Source organism: Ailuropoda melanoleuca, chromosome 17 (assembly GCF_002007445.2).
Source record: "Ailuropoda melanoleuca isolate Jingjing chromosome 17, ASM200744v2, whole genome shotgun sequence".
Classification (NCBI taxonomy): Eukaryota; Metazoa; Chordata; class Mammalia; order Carnivora; family Ursidae; genus Ailuropoda; species Ailuropoda melanoleuca.
Window position 1 is genome coordinate 3,014,547 of NC_048234.1, and position 13,945 is coordinate 3,028,491.

The following is a 13,945-nucleotide window of genomic DNA, read 5'->3' on the forward strand; positions in this document are numbered from 1 at the left end:
GGGAAGAGCCTGACATGGGGCTCGATCTCAGAACTCCAGGATCATGCCCTGAAGACGCCCAACGACTGAGCCACCCAGGCGCCCCCCCAGGAAGTGTTCTTACTGCAAAATCTTGGTGTCGTTTCCTTAAAATAATTATTTGAAATGGAATTGATGAGTCGAAGTATAATATAATTTTAAATACTTGTGATAAACATTGTCAAATTTCCTTTCATAAATGTACCAGTTTAGACTCCCTCCAGCAGCGTACAGAATTGCCTTGTTACCCTCACTCACCTTGCCTTGCCTACTATATCTTTACCAAAACAAGAAAAATCTTGAAATCTTCTTCCTCCCTGTGATTGCTATCAATATCCTATCTCAAGACACTATCAGTAACTTCTTCGGAACACTGCAATATAGACTCTTCATTTTCCCTCCTGCTTCCCCTCCCCTCTCTCACTTAGCTCCCCATGGTCTGTTTTCCACAGAATAGTCCGAATTATCCTTTTTTTTTTTTTTAAGTTGGCTTCCTGCCCAGCATGGAGCGCCATGCAGGGCCTGAACCCACAACCCTGAGATCAAGACCTGAGCCAATATCAAGAGTCGGACATTCAACTGACTAAGCCACCTCGGGTTCCCCTCAATTATCCTTTAAAAGAATGCGTACTAGTTGACTTTTGCTTCTTGGTCAAGACAGGGTGGTTTGTATCAGAGCAGAATTCCTTTAGAGAACAATGTAAAAATTAGATCACATGCAAAAGCGCCCACACCCACCCACATTCACACACACTGTTGTTTTAAGGCTTCCGAAAGCTCTGTGGGCAGAGCTTAAGGAAGCAAGATCCTGTAGAGAAAGAAAACACTTTGAGGGGAGGGGCATTTTCTCTACTGCTTTTCATAGAGAAATTCCTTAAGGAATTTGCTGGTTTGCTTGGGAGGCATGATGGCTGAGCAGAAAATGGTGGCCTAATGTCTCGGCATCATCACAGCGCCCAAAAATTGGAGTTCAGGATCTGACAAGAAAGAAGAATGTGGTTGACACTCGGGTTTCAGTTGAGACACCTGCAGGGCTATGACCTAGGAGTAAGGACCATCCAGACATTGACCAGTCCATACAAAGCCAGAAGTCTCAATCCTGATTGGATCAAATGATTTGACCCTACTCTAACTGCCTGAAAAAATGCCAACCAGAAACTTGTATGTCTTCTGGAAAAATAACATCATCCAGAGCCTTTGCAATTTTTCATGCTACCCAGCATCCAGCATTTAACAGATAAACTAGAAGACAAGACTATATAAACAAAAACCGTGAGAGAAAAAAAAAAAGATGATAGAAGCAGACCCCAAAGAAGAAAAAGACATTAGTATTATTGTGCATGGACTCTGATGCATTCAAGAAAGTAGAAGGTTACCTAGAAATATTTTTAAAAAGTTTTAGGGACGCCTGGGTGGCTCAGTCAGTTAAGAGTCTGCTTTCGGCTCAGGTCATGATCCCAGGGTCCTGGGATCGAGTCCTGCGTCAGCATCCCCGGGGAGTCTGCTTCTCCCTCTCCCTCTGTCTCTCCCACCTGCTTGTGTGTGTGTGTGTGCACGCGCTCTCTCTCTCAAATAAAATCTTTAAAAAAATTTAAAAAATTGGCTGAGAGAAAAAGACACATTACTTTTAGGGGAGCAAGAACAATAGTGACAGTTCATTTGCAAGTTAAGTGACGGGATCCAGGAAACGGTGGAAGTCAAGGCTACGTGTTATAACCTGTACATGATTGAAGGAAAACAACTGCCAATCTAGAATTTTATATAGAGAAAAACATTCTTCAAAAATGAAGGTGGAACGAAGAGGTTTACAGATGAAAACAGAGAGAATTCATTGCCAAGAGAACGGCAATAAAAAAAACTAAAGGACACTCTTTAGGCAGAAAAAAAAAATGATCCCAATGGCAGCAAAGAATGAAGGCATGAGTGAGTGACCAGAGATAAATGTGTAGGAAAAGTACATGAATATTGACTGTGTGGAAAAATAATATCTTAGGAGTTTGAAAATATCTGAAATGTTAAAATACTTGACAATAAAAACCATAAATCAGGTGAGGGATAGATAGAGTGAAATTATAAGTTCTCGAGTTATCTGGGGAGTGGGAAAAGTACATGTGATAGTGGATTAGTAATTCAAAGACGCACATAATTTATTGCTAACTATTAGAAGAACAGTAAAAGAATGTATAATTATGAAGCTAATGGGGAGAAGAGAATAATTTTAAAAATCAAATTTAAAAAGATGTAAGAAAAGCTTGGGGCGCCTGGCTGGCTCGGGTGGAAGAGTGTGCAATTCTTGATCTAGGGGTCGTGAGTTTGAGCCCCAGGTTGGGTGTAGAGATTACTTAAATAAGCAAATAAACTTAAGAAAAAAGGGATGTAAGAAAGGTTTAAAATAGGGACATTTCTTAAAAATGCCCCTGCCTATTTTTATCTCTCCTGCTATGACCTTATTTATATCCCTTGCCCAGTTTTCTAGCTGGATGCTTTCCTTTTCTTATTGATTTTAGACGGATATAGATATAGGTAAATAGAAATATGTGCATGTGAATGTTGTAAGTACTTTCTGGTAGGGATCAGTTTTAAATCTTGATGCCTCGTTTGGAACACTAAGCGCCTCCTTTGACCACTTGCTCTGATGTTAGTGCGAAGAGGAATGGTTGGTTGAAGTCTTACGCTTTGCACCCAGTAGGAGCTCAAGAATTGTCTATTGAACTGAACTGAATTGAGAAGATCATGGGGCTGATCAAACATGGGGTGCCGCACTATTATCACGTGTAGAGTAAGGAGTTATCTGAACCAGTGACAGGAATAGTGAATAGTGAATAGCGAATAAACCGGACTGGCAAGAACTGAGAGAATCCCAGAAACAGCTCAGCCCTCTTGGAGGGGATGCCTGCAGCAGAAACGTATGCTGCATACCTAAGAAAAACCAGCAGGTGGCGCTCTTAAGACGTGCCGTGGCCTTCCGGACTCGCGGGGGGCCGAGATAGGGTTTGCGCACCTACGAAGTGGAAAGTGAGGCGTGGGGAGCCTTGAGCCTTAACTTTTTGGCTCTGTGCTTCCTCCAGAGGTGAAATCCCCAAGATCAAGAGTCCTGTGGGTTGTTTTTTTTTCTATGTTTGCTTTCTCTGTGGGTCCCTGTATAACACCATCTATTAAATTCAACTCGGACCACTGTGGGTCCAAAACTTTGATGCGCAAACCAGTTTACCTGGTTCTCCTGTGAAAATTCAAGTTCTGATTCAGTAGGACTGGGGTGGGGCCTGAGGGTCTGCATTTCGAACCAGCTCCCTGGTGATGACGCACGCTCAGTTCTCACCTCTAGAACACACAGCCTGCACTGTCCCATTTCTGTGCACTATGGGAGGGGGGAGAGGGCTCTGCCCTCAGTTTGCAGCTTCCCGGAGTAAACTCTCGCGGGAATGTCTGCGCTACAAGTGAGAGTGTGAGTCCACTTCCTGGGTGACCTTGGGCAAGCTGTGTGACCTCTTGGGGTCTCAGTTTCCTGACCTGTAAAATGGGAAGAGGGGTGTCTGGCTGGCTCAGCTGGAAGAGCATGCAACTCTTGATCTCGGGACGTTGAGTTCGAGCCCCACGTTGTGTGTAGAGATGACTTAAAAATAACAACTTAAAAAAATGGGAAGAGTAACAGCCTCTACCTTAGTGGTTTGAAGGTTAGAGCAGGATGTCCTAGGTCAAACATTTAATACAGTCCCTGGCACATAGGAAGCCTCGACAAGGCTTGGGGTGCTAGAAGCAGCAGCTAGATGGGCGCCCTGGGGGAGTGGTAAGTTGGAAGGAACAATCATGAAGAAGGTGCTATTATCTGAAAAGGAGGAGGTCAGAGAGGTGAGGGCAGAGAGCCAGGAGGAGGGCAGGTCTCCTGATGGGTGGCGGGCCCAAGGATTGCTTTTGAGGGAGTGCGAGCCTGCTGCAGACTAAGCAGGGATCCTTCTGGAAATGGAGAGGGTGCGTGGGAGCTGCACTCCCAGGCACGTCGAGCTTTGGGTTGTTGCCACATTTCACATCTTTAGGGGTCTTAGGGGGTTGTGAGTGGAGCTAAGAGGAACCAAGGCTCACCCTGGCCCTGCCCTCACGCAAGGCTTTGCCAAAGCCCGTTCAGCCTCACCCCACTGCTATGGGGTCCTCAGCCCAGGCTCCCGAGTCTGCCTTCGTGCTTTAAATAGGGTGGTGTTGCCACAGCATCTGGAAGGCCCGTGGACATTTATGGACTCACTTGCAGCGCTCTGCTGAATGTTCTGGGGACACAGAGACAGAGCCACGCGGCCTCCACCCTCACTGGATGACCCTGGGGAGGTCACACATCACCACGGGAAAGGAATGGTCAGTGCAGGGTCTCAGTAGCAGTTCTCATAGATGGGGGGGCCCTGCAACCACGCCAGGGGGAATCTCCAGACCAGGGAGGTCCGATCCAATAAAGATTGAGGAGTGGGTCTGATTCGCAGAGGCAGAGGGGAGGAGGGACTCATGGGACCCGTGTGAAGCCAGTTACACACATTATCTCATTCAAGCATCCACGGACCTGGAGGCTGGTACTGGTATCACCTCCATTTCATCGAGGGGGGAAAGGAGACTCAGACCCCACGCAGCTCGTTCCAGGTCTCCCAGCTATAAAAGGGGTGGGTGGTGGCCCTCTGCCTTCAGTTCACGTGCTATGCCAGGTTCTATGCAGCTCCTACCCTCAGTAAGTGCTAGCTTTGCCCTTGCCCTTCCCCTCCAAATACAGGGACAGGGGCATACACGCACACAGGGACAGTGGGCAGCCTCGAAGGCCTGGCTGAGGAGTGAGGACCTGATTTCTCTCTTCCCTTGTTCGGCATTGAAGGAAGTGTTGCTTCACTCCAGCTGAGCGAGGAGGCTAGCAGGGTTGCCTCACTTCTAGATGACAGCCCCAGCCTTTGCGGCCGAACCCACTTCCTGTCCTTGTACCTCTTTTGTCATATGGTGATTCTCACGCTTCCTGTTGACTTCTGCTTGGTTTCCGAGTGTGCTGCTCTTGGTCTGATCTGTGAGGCCCGGGATACAGGAACAGGTACCTCAGGATGGTGGGGGCAGGGGGCCGGGGGGTCTGATTGGAGAAAGTCTGGGCCAGGTGAGGGCCAGCCTGAGGCGCCCCAGAGCAGGGGGCTCCCGGTGGTCTGCAGACCCTCTCCATCCGTGTGGCTGGGGGCACTCTCAAAGGCTGAGGTCAGTTTTGTGAGGCTCATTATGTTTCTGTGGGGGTCACACCAGATGATTGTTCTGGTGGCTTCCAGAAACCACATTGTCTATCCCCATCTCTCCCTAAGATCCCAACGCCTTGATTTGTCTTTCTGTTACTGGGCTGCCTGGCTAGCCTTTTCAAAGCTCATAGAGAGACTTTCTTGGGTTCAGACAGGTTTCTCTCCGTGTGATGTTTGACAGCGTGCTGAGCTGACCAAGTTAGGGGCTTGCCAGGAGTCCAGCTCCTTCTCTCACTCACGGGCAAGTCACTCCCCTCCGAACCTGTTTTCTTGTCTACAAAATGGCACAATGTCTGTATTTCGTGGGATTTTTTTGTGATGCTTAAGCACGACAGTGATTATGAAGGTGTTTTGTAAACTGTAAGATGGTATCCTTCAGAATTTGAGGTTACTTATAATTCATTTTCTAAATGGGTCTTGACCTTTTTTTCCCCTGGTACGATAGTTGATATAAACCCCCCACAGTACAGAGAAAGCTTTTGCATGATTCCGTCCCTGAGGATTACCATGGACACTTCGGTGTATAGATTTCTAGACTTCAAAAAATTTTTTTAAAATGTATTTCGGTAAAATAAACACAAAATTTACCATGTTTGGGTCCACAGTTCAGTGGCATCAAGTGTGTTCACATTGTTGGACACCCATCATCGCCACCCGTGTGCAGAACTCTTATCGTCTTGCAAAACTGAAACTCCGTCCCCACTACATACCACGTCCCCACTCTCCTTTCCCCCAGCTTCTGGAAACCACCATTCTACTTTCTGTTTCTGACTTTGACAACTCTAGACACATCATTAAGTGGAATCATACAGTATTTGTCCTTTCGTGACTGGCTTCTTTCACTCACAAAATGGTTTCAAGGTTCATCCCTGTTGTCACAAATGCCTTCCTTTTTAAGGCTGAATACAATTCTGTTGTGTGACTAGACCACGTTCTGTTAAGCCATTTGCATGTTGGTAGACGCTTGAATTGCTTCCCCCTTCTGGCTGTTGGGAATAATTCTGTTATGACCATGAGTTCACCAATATCTGTTTGAGTCCCTGCTTTCAATTCTTTTGAGTACATGCCCCAAGTGGAATTGCTGGGATCATATGGCAATTCTATTTTAAAGTTTTTGAGGAACCGTCTTACTTCATACATAGTGGCTGCGTCATTTAACAGCCCTACCGGTAGTGCTCGGGGTTTCCAGTTTCTCCATGTTCTTGCCGACACTTGCTACCTTCTGTGTTTTTGCTAGTCGCCATCCTAATGGGTGTGCAGTGTTATCTTACTGCAGTTTTGATTGGTATTTCCCTAGTAATCAGTGGTGTGGAACATCATTCCATGTGCTTATTGGCCATTTGTATACTTCTTTGGAGAAATGTCTACTCGAGTTCTTCACGCATTTTTCAATCACGCTGTTTTTTGTTGTTGAGTCATAGGAGTGCTTTATATATTCTGGAAATTAACTAGACTTTTAAAACAAATATTTATTTATTTATTTATTTTTTACATAAAACATACATTCATTTTATTTACTNTTAGGCTCAGGGCACGATCCCAGAATCCTGGGATCGAGCCCCACATCAGACTCCTCCACTGGGAGCCTGCTTCTTCCTCTCCCACTCCCCCTGCCTGTGTTTCCTCTCTCGCTGGCTGTCTCTCTCTCTCTGTCAAATAAATAAATAAAACATCTTTAAAAAAAAAAAAGTTCCCTCCTCAGAATCATAATGGGCTGAGAACCTCCCATCTGGCTGGCGTCAGGTGAATGAGCCCATCATGGAGGCTCAGAGCCTTACTTTAGCCGATGTTTGCCAATATTGTCTTTGAAAAATCGTGGTCTCAGGCAAGTTCTACAGGACGTGAGTCTGAGAAGGGGAGGGAAGATGGTTTGGGGATGAGGGAGGAAGGCCTCACCACTTAACGGTTTGTCTTCAGTGATTTTTGCCATATCAAAGTGCCCCATGTACGACTGTTTACTTGATTTGTCTTGAGAAAAGAAATAGAATCACATTTTATTTTATTTTTTTTAAAGATTTTATTTATTTATTCAACAGAGATAGAGACAGCCAGCGAGAGAGGGAACACAAGCAGGGGGAGTGGGAGAGGAAGAAGCAGGCTCATAGTGGAGGAGCCTGATGTGGGGCTCGATCCCGTAACACCGGGATCACGCCCTGAGCCGAAGGCAGACGCTTAACGACTGTGCCACCCAGGCGCCCCTAAAATAATAATTTCTACACCCAGCATGGGGCTCAAACTCATGACCCCGAGATCCAGAGTCACACACCCCACCAACTGAGCCAGCCAGGCGCCCCTAATTATACTTTTAATAAGCAGCACATTTAATACCTATGGTTGAGTGAAAAAACTCACAGGGTTCTCCTTGTCTACCACCTGAAATCGTGCACACAGACCTTGACACCCTGAGATGAGACGTGGGAATGAGGGATGGTGGCCTGGGGGTGGGGGGAGACAGAGCCCTGGGATCTCAGAGCAGGAAAGAGGCCACCTCAGGCCAAGCCCAAGGCTGGGGTTAAATGCTTGAGCCCTTGGGCCCAGAAGCCACAGAAATCACAGAGTAGGATCAACTCAAAGAATCCCGAGAGAAGGAGACACCTAGCTTGGACGTGAGACTGAAACTGGAAAGGACAGGGGCGCGGGGTGCAGGGTGAGGGCGGAGGAGGAGAAGCAGGGGTGGGGCAGCGGGCGAGGCGAGCAGGAAGGCTGGGAGGAATGCCCCAGCCGGGCGGTGCACCTGCCGCTCACCTGCTCTGAGAACGCCCCGCCCCCTTGCCTCTCGCCGGCACGAAACTCACAGCTGCGGGGCGGGTCGCCGACCCCAGGTGCGCAGGCGCCCTGGGACAGGTGCGGGAAGGGCGCCTGATGAAGCGGGCCCGGAGGTCTGATCTCAGGGCCCTAAGTCGATGAGAAACGTCTCCCCACTTCCTGGGGGCGCTGGCAAGAGAAAGAGAGCTCGGAAGGAGGCTTTGATGGACGATTTACTGAGCGTTCGCTTTTTATCCCAGAACTGACAGCTGAGAGTCCTCAGGGCTTGAGACAGGTAAGGCCAGAGTCGGGGACAGAGTTGGGAGGGAAAAAAATTTTATCATTTTTTCTGATTATAAAAAAAGAACCACCGTTGGGGGGAAAATGTAGAAAATTCATAAAGGCACACACGAAGAAGAAAAACAGAAGCTCTACGCCTCTCCAGGTAGCTCCCATAAATATTCTGGTGTTGTTCTTCCAGCGTATTCGTGTATAATAATATATTTACCATATATGGTTATGTTAAAATAATTATGTATTATCTAATATATGATTATCATAAGATAATAAGTGGGATCGCATTGTATACTTTTAGGACTGATTTTTTTCCCGTTGTTACCTTGCGGTCCCCAATAAACAGTTTTTTAAAGACCTCACTTTTTTTTTTTTAAGAGAGAGAGGGAAGGGGGTGGAGGGGCAGAGGGAGAGGGAGAGAATCTTAGCTGACTCCGCACCCAGTGTGGAGCCTGAGGCGGGACTTGAACTCACCATCCTGAGATCATGACCTGAGGCAAAATCAAGAGTTGGGAGCTTAACTGACTGAGTCATCCAGGCACCCCGTGCCCTCATTTTTTAATAGGTGCAGTCATTTATTTAATCTATTACCTAATAGATACCTAATCTATATCTAATTTTTTTCGATTTCCCCCACTACAAAAAATTTCTGCAGGAAGTGTGGGTGGTTTTTTTTTTTTAAGATTTATTTATTTGAGAGAGAGAGAGTGTGTGTATGCGTGAGCAGGGGTGGGGCGGAGGGAGAGGGAATGGGGAGCAAACTCCCCAGTGATTGTAGAGCCCATCACCTGGCTCGATCCCACCACCCTAAGATCATGACCTGAGCTGAAACCAGGAGTGGTCACTCGACAGACTAAGCCACCCAGGTGCCCCAGGAAGTGTTCTTTTTTTTTTTTTTTAAAGTTTTTATTTATTTATTTGACAGAGATAGAGACAGCCAGCGAGAGAGGGAACACAAGCAGGGGGAGTGGGAGAGGAAGAAGCAGGCTCCCAGGGAAGAGCCTGACATGGGGCTCGATCCCAGAACTCCAGGATCATGCCCTGAAGACGCCCAACGACTGAGCCACCCAGGCGCCCCCCCAGGAAGTGTTCTTACTGCAAAATCTTGGTGTCGTTTCCTTAAAATAATTATTTGAAATGGAATTGATGAGTCGAAGTATAATATAATTTTAAATACTTGTGATAAACATTGTCAAATTTCCTTTCATAAATGTACCAGTTTAGACTCCCTCCAGCAGCGTACAGAATTGCCTTGTTACCCTCACTCACCTTGCCTTGCCTACTATATCTTTACCAAAACAAGAAAAATCTTGAAATCTTCTTCCTCCCTGTGATTGCTATCAATATCCTATCTCAAGACACTATCAGTAACTTCTTCGGAACACTGCAATATAGACTCTTCATTTTCCCTCCTGCTTCCCCGCCCCTCTCTCACTTAGCTCCCCATGGTCTGTTTTCCACAGAATAGTCCGAATTATCCTTTTTTTTTTTTTTAAGTTGGCTTCCTGCCCAGCATGGAGCGCCATGCAGGGCCTGAACCCACAACCCTGAGATCAAGACCTGAGCCAATATCAAGAGTCGGACATTCAACTGACTAAGCCACCTCGGGTTCCCCTCAATTATCCTTTAAAAGAATGCGTACTAGTTGACTTTTGCTTCTGGTCAAGACAGGGTGGTTTGTATCAGAGCAGAATTCCTTTAGAGAACAATGTAAAAATTAGATCACATGCAAAAGCGCCCACACCCACCCACATTCACACACACTGTTGTTTTAAGGCTTCCGAAAGCTCTGTGGGCAGAGCTTAAGGAAGCAAGATCCTGTAGAGAAAGAAAACACTTTGAGGGGAGGGGCATTTTCTCTACTGCTTTTCATAGAGAAATTCCTTAAGGAATTTGCTGGTTTGCTTGGGAGGCATGATGGCTGAGCAGAAAATGGTGGCCTAATGTCTCGGCATCATCACAGTGCCCAAAAATTGGAGTTCAGGATCTGACAAGAAAGAAGAATGTGGTTGACACTCGGGTTTCAGTTGAGACACCTGCAGGGCTATGACCTAGGAGTAAGGACCATCCAGACATTGACCAGTCCATACAAAGCCAGAAGTCTCAATCCTGATTGGATCAAATGATTTGACCCTACTCTAACTGCCTGAAAAAATGCCAACCAGAAACTTGTATGTCTTCTGGAAAAATAACATCATCCAGAGCCTTTGCAATTTTTCATGCTACCCAGCATCCAGCATTTAACAGATAAACTAGAAGACAAGACTATATAAACAAAAACCGTGAGAGAAAAAAAAAAAGATGATAGAAGCAGACCCCAAAGAAGAAAAAGACATTAGTATTATTGTGCATGGACTCTGATGCATTCAAGAAAGTAGAAGGTTACCTAGAAATATTTTTAAAAAGTTTTAGGGACGCCTGGGTGGCTCAGTCAGTTAAGAGTCTGCTTTCGGCTCAGGTCATGATCCCAGGGTCCTGGGATCGAGTCCTGCGTCAGCATCCCCGGGGAGTCTGCTTCTCCCTCTCCCTCTGTCTCTCCCACCTGCTTGTGTGTGTGTGTGTGCACGCGCTCTCTCTCTCAAATAAAATCTTTAAAAAAATTTAAAAAATTGGCTGAGAGAAAAAGACACATTACTTTTAGGGGAGCAAGAACAATAGTGACAGTTCATTTGCAAGTTAAGTGACGGGATCCAGGAAACGGTGGAAGTCAAGGCTACGTGTTATAACCTGTACATGATTGAAGGAAAACAACTGCCAATCTAGAATTTTATATAGAGAAAAACATTCTTCAAAAATGAAGGTGGAACGAAGAGGTTTACAGATGAAAACAGAGAGAATTCATTGCCAAGAGAACGGCAATAAAAAAAACTAAAGGACACTCTTTAGGCAGAAAAAAAAAATGATCCCAATGGCAGCAAAGAATGAAGGCATGAGTGAGTGACCAGAGATAAATGTGTAGGAAAAGTACATGAATATTGACTGTGTGGAAAAATAATATCTTAGGAGTTTGAAAATATCTGAAATGTTAAAATACTTGACAATAAAAACCATAAATCAGGTGAGGGATAGATAGAGTGAAATTATAAGTTCTCGAGTTATCTGGGGAGTGGGAAAAGTACATGTGATAGTGGATTAGTAATTCAAAGACGCACATAATTTATTGCTAACTATTAGAAGAACAGTAAAAGAATGTATAATTATGAAGCTAATGGGGAGAAGAGAATAATTTTAAAAATCAAATTTAAAAAGATGTAAGAAAAGCTTGGGGCGCCTGGCTGGCTCGGGTGGAAGAGTGTGCAATTCTTGATCTAGGGGTCGTGAGTTTGAGCCCCAGGTTGGGTGTAGAGATTACTTAAATAAGCAAATAAACTTAAGAAAAAAGGGATGTAAGAAAGGTTTAAAATAGGGACATTTCTTAAAAATGCCCCTGCCTATTTTTATCTCTCCTGCTATGACCTTATTTATATCCCTTGCCCAGTTTTCTAGCTGGATGCTTTCCTTTTCTTATTGATTTTAGACGGATATAGATATAGGTAAATAGAAATATGTGCATGTGAATGTTGTAAGTACTTTCTGGTAGGGATCAGTTTTAAATCTTGATGCCTCATTTGGAACACTAAGCGCCCCCTTTGACCACTTGCTCTGATGTTAGTGCGAAGAGGAATGGTTGGTTGAAGTCTTACGCTTTGCACCCAGTAGGAGCTCAAGAATTGTCTATTGAACTGAACTGAATTGAGAAGATCATGGGGCTGATCAAACATGGGGTGCCGCACTATTATCACGTGTAGAGTAAGGAGTTATCTGAACCAGTGACAGGAATAGTGAATAGTGAATAGCGAATAAACCGGACTGGCAAGAACTGAGAGAATCCCAGAAACAGCTCAGCCCTCTTGGAGGGGATGCCTGCAGCAGAAACGTATGCTGCATACCTAAGAAAAACCAGCAGGTGGCGCTCTTAAGACGTGCCGTGGCCTTCCGGACTCGCGGGGGGCCGAGATAGGGTTTGCGCACCTACGAAGTGGAAAGTGAGGCGTGGGGAGCCTTGAGCCTTAACTTTTTGGCTCTGTGCTTCCTCCAGAGGTGAAATCCCCAAGATCAAGAGTCCTGTGGGTTGTTTTTTTTTCTATGTTTGCTTTCTCTGTGGGTCCCTGTATAACACCATCTATTAAATTCAACTCGGACCACTGTGGGTCCAAAACTTTGATGCGCAAACCAGTTACCTGGTTCTCCTGTGAAAATTCAAGTTCTGATTCAGTAGGACTGGGGTGGGGCCTGAGGGTCTGCATTTCGAACCAGCTCCCTGGTGATGACGCACGCTCAGTTCTCACCTCTAGAACACACAGCCTGCACTGTCCCATTTCTGTGCACTATGGGAGGGGGGAGAGGGCTCTGCCCTCAGTTTGCAGCTTCCCGGAGTAAACTCTCGCGGGAATGTCTGCGCTACAAGTGAGAGTGTGAGTCCACTTCCTGGGTGACCTTGGGCAAGCTGTGTGACCTCTTGGGGTCTCAGTTTCCTGACCTGTAAAATGGGAAGAGGGGTGTCTGGCTGGCTCAGCTGGAAGAGCATGCAACTCTTGATCTCGGGACGGTGAGTTCGAGCCCCACGTTGTGTGTAGAGATGACTTAAAAATAACAACTTAAAAAAATGGGAAGAGTAACAGCCTCTACCTTAGTGGTTTGAAGGTTAGAGCAGGATGTCCTAGGTCAAACATTTAATACAGTCCCTGGCACATAGGAAGCCTCGACAAGGCTTGGGGTGCTACAAGCAGCAGCTAGATGGGCGCCCTGGGGGAGTGGTAAGTTGGAAGGAACAATCATGAAGAAGGTGCTATTATCTGAAAAGGAGGAGGTCAGAGAGGTGAGGGCAGAGAGCCAGGAGGAGGGCAGGTCTCCTGATGGGTGGCGGGCCCAAGGATTGCTTTTGAGGGAGATGCGAGCCTGCTGCAGGCTAAGCAGGGATCCTTCTGGAAATGGAGAGGGTGGGTGGGAGCTGCACTCCCAGGCACGTCGAGCTTTAGGTTGTTGCCACATTTCACATCTTTAGGGGTCTTAGGGGGTTGTGAGTGGAGCTAAGAGGAACCAAGGCTCACCCTGGCCCTGCCCTCACGCAAGGCTTTGCCAAAGCCCGTTCAGCCTCACCCCACTGCTATGGGGTCCTCAGCCCAGGCTCCCGAGTCTGCCTTCGTGCTTTAAATAGGGTGGTGTTGCCACAGCATCTGGAAGGCCTGTGGACATTTATGGACTCACTTGCAGCGCTCTGCTGAATGTTCTGGGGACACAGAGACAGAGCCACGCGGCCTCCACCCTCACTGGATGACCTTGGGGAGGTCACACATCACCACGGGAAAGGAATGGTCAGTGCAGGGTCTCAGTAGCAGTTCTCATAGATGGGGGGGCCCTGCAACCACGCCAGGGGGAATCTCCAGACCAGGGAGGTCCGATCCAATAAAGATTGAGGAGTGGGTCTGATTCGCAGAGGCAGAGGGGAGGAGGGACTCATGGGACCCGTGTGAAGCCAGTTACACACATTATCTCATTCAAGCATCCACGGACCTGGAGGCTGGTACTGGTATCACCTCCATTTCATCGAGGGGGGAAAGGAGACTCAGACCCCACGCAGCTCGTTCCAGGTCTCCCAGCTATAA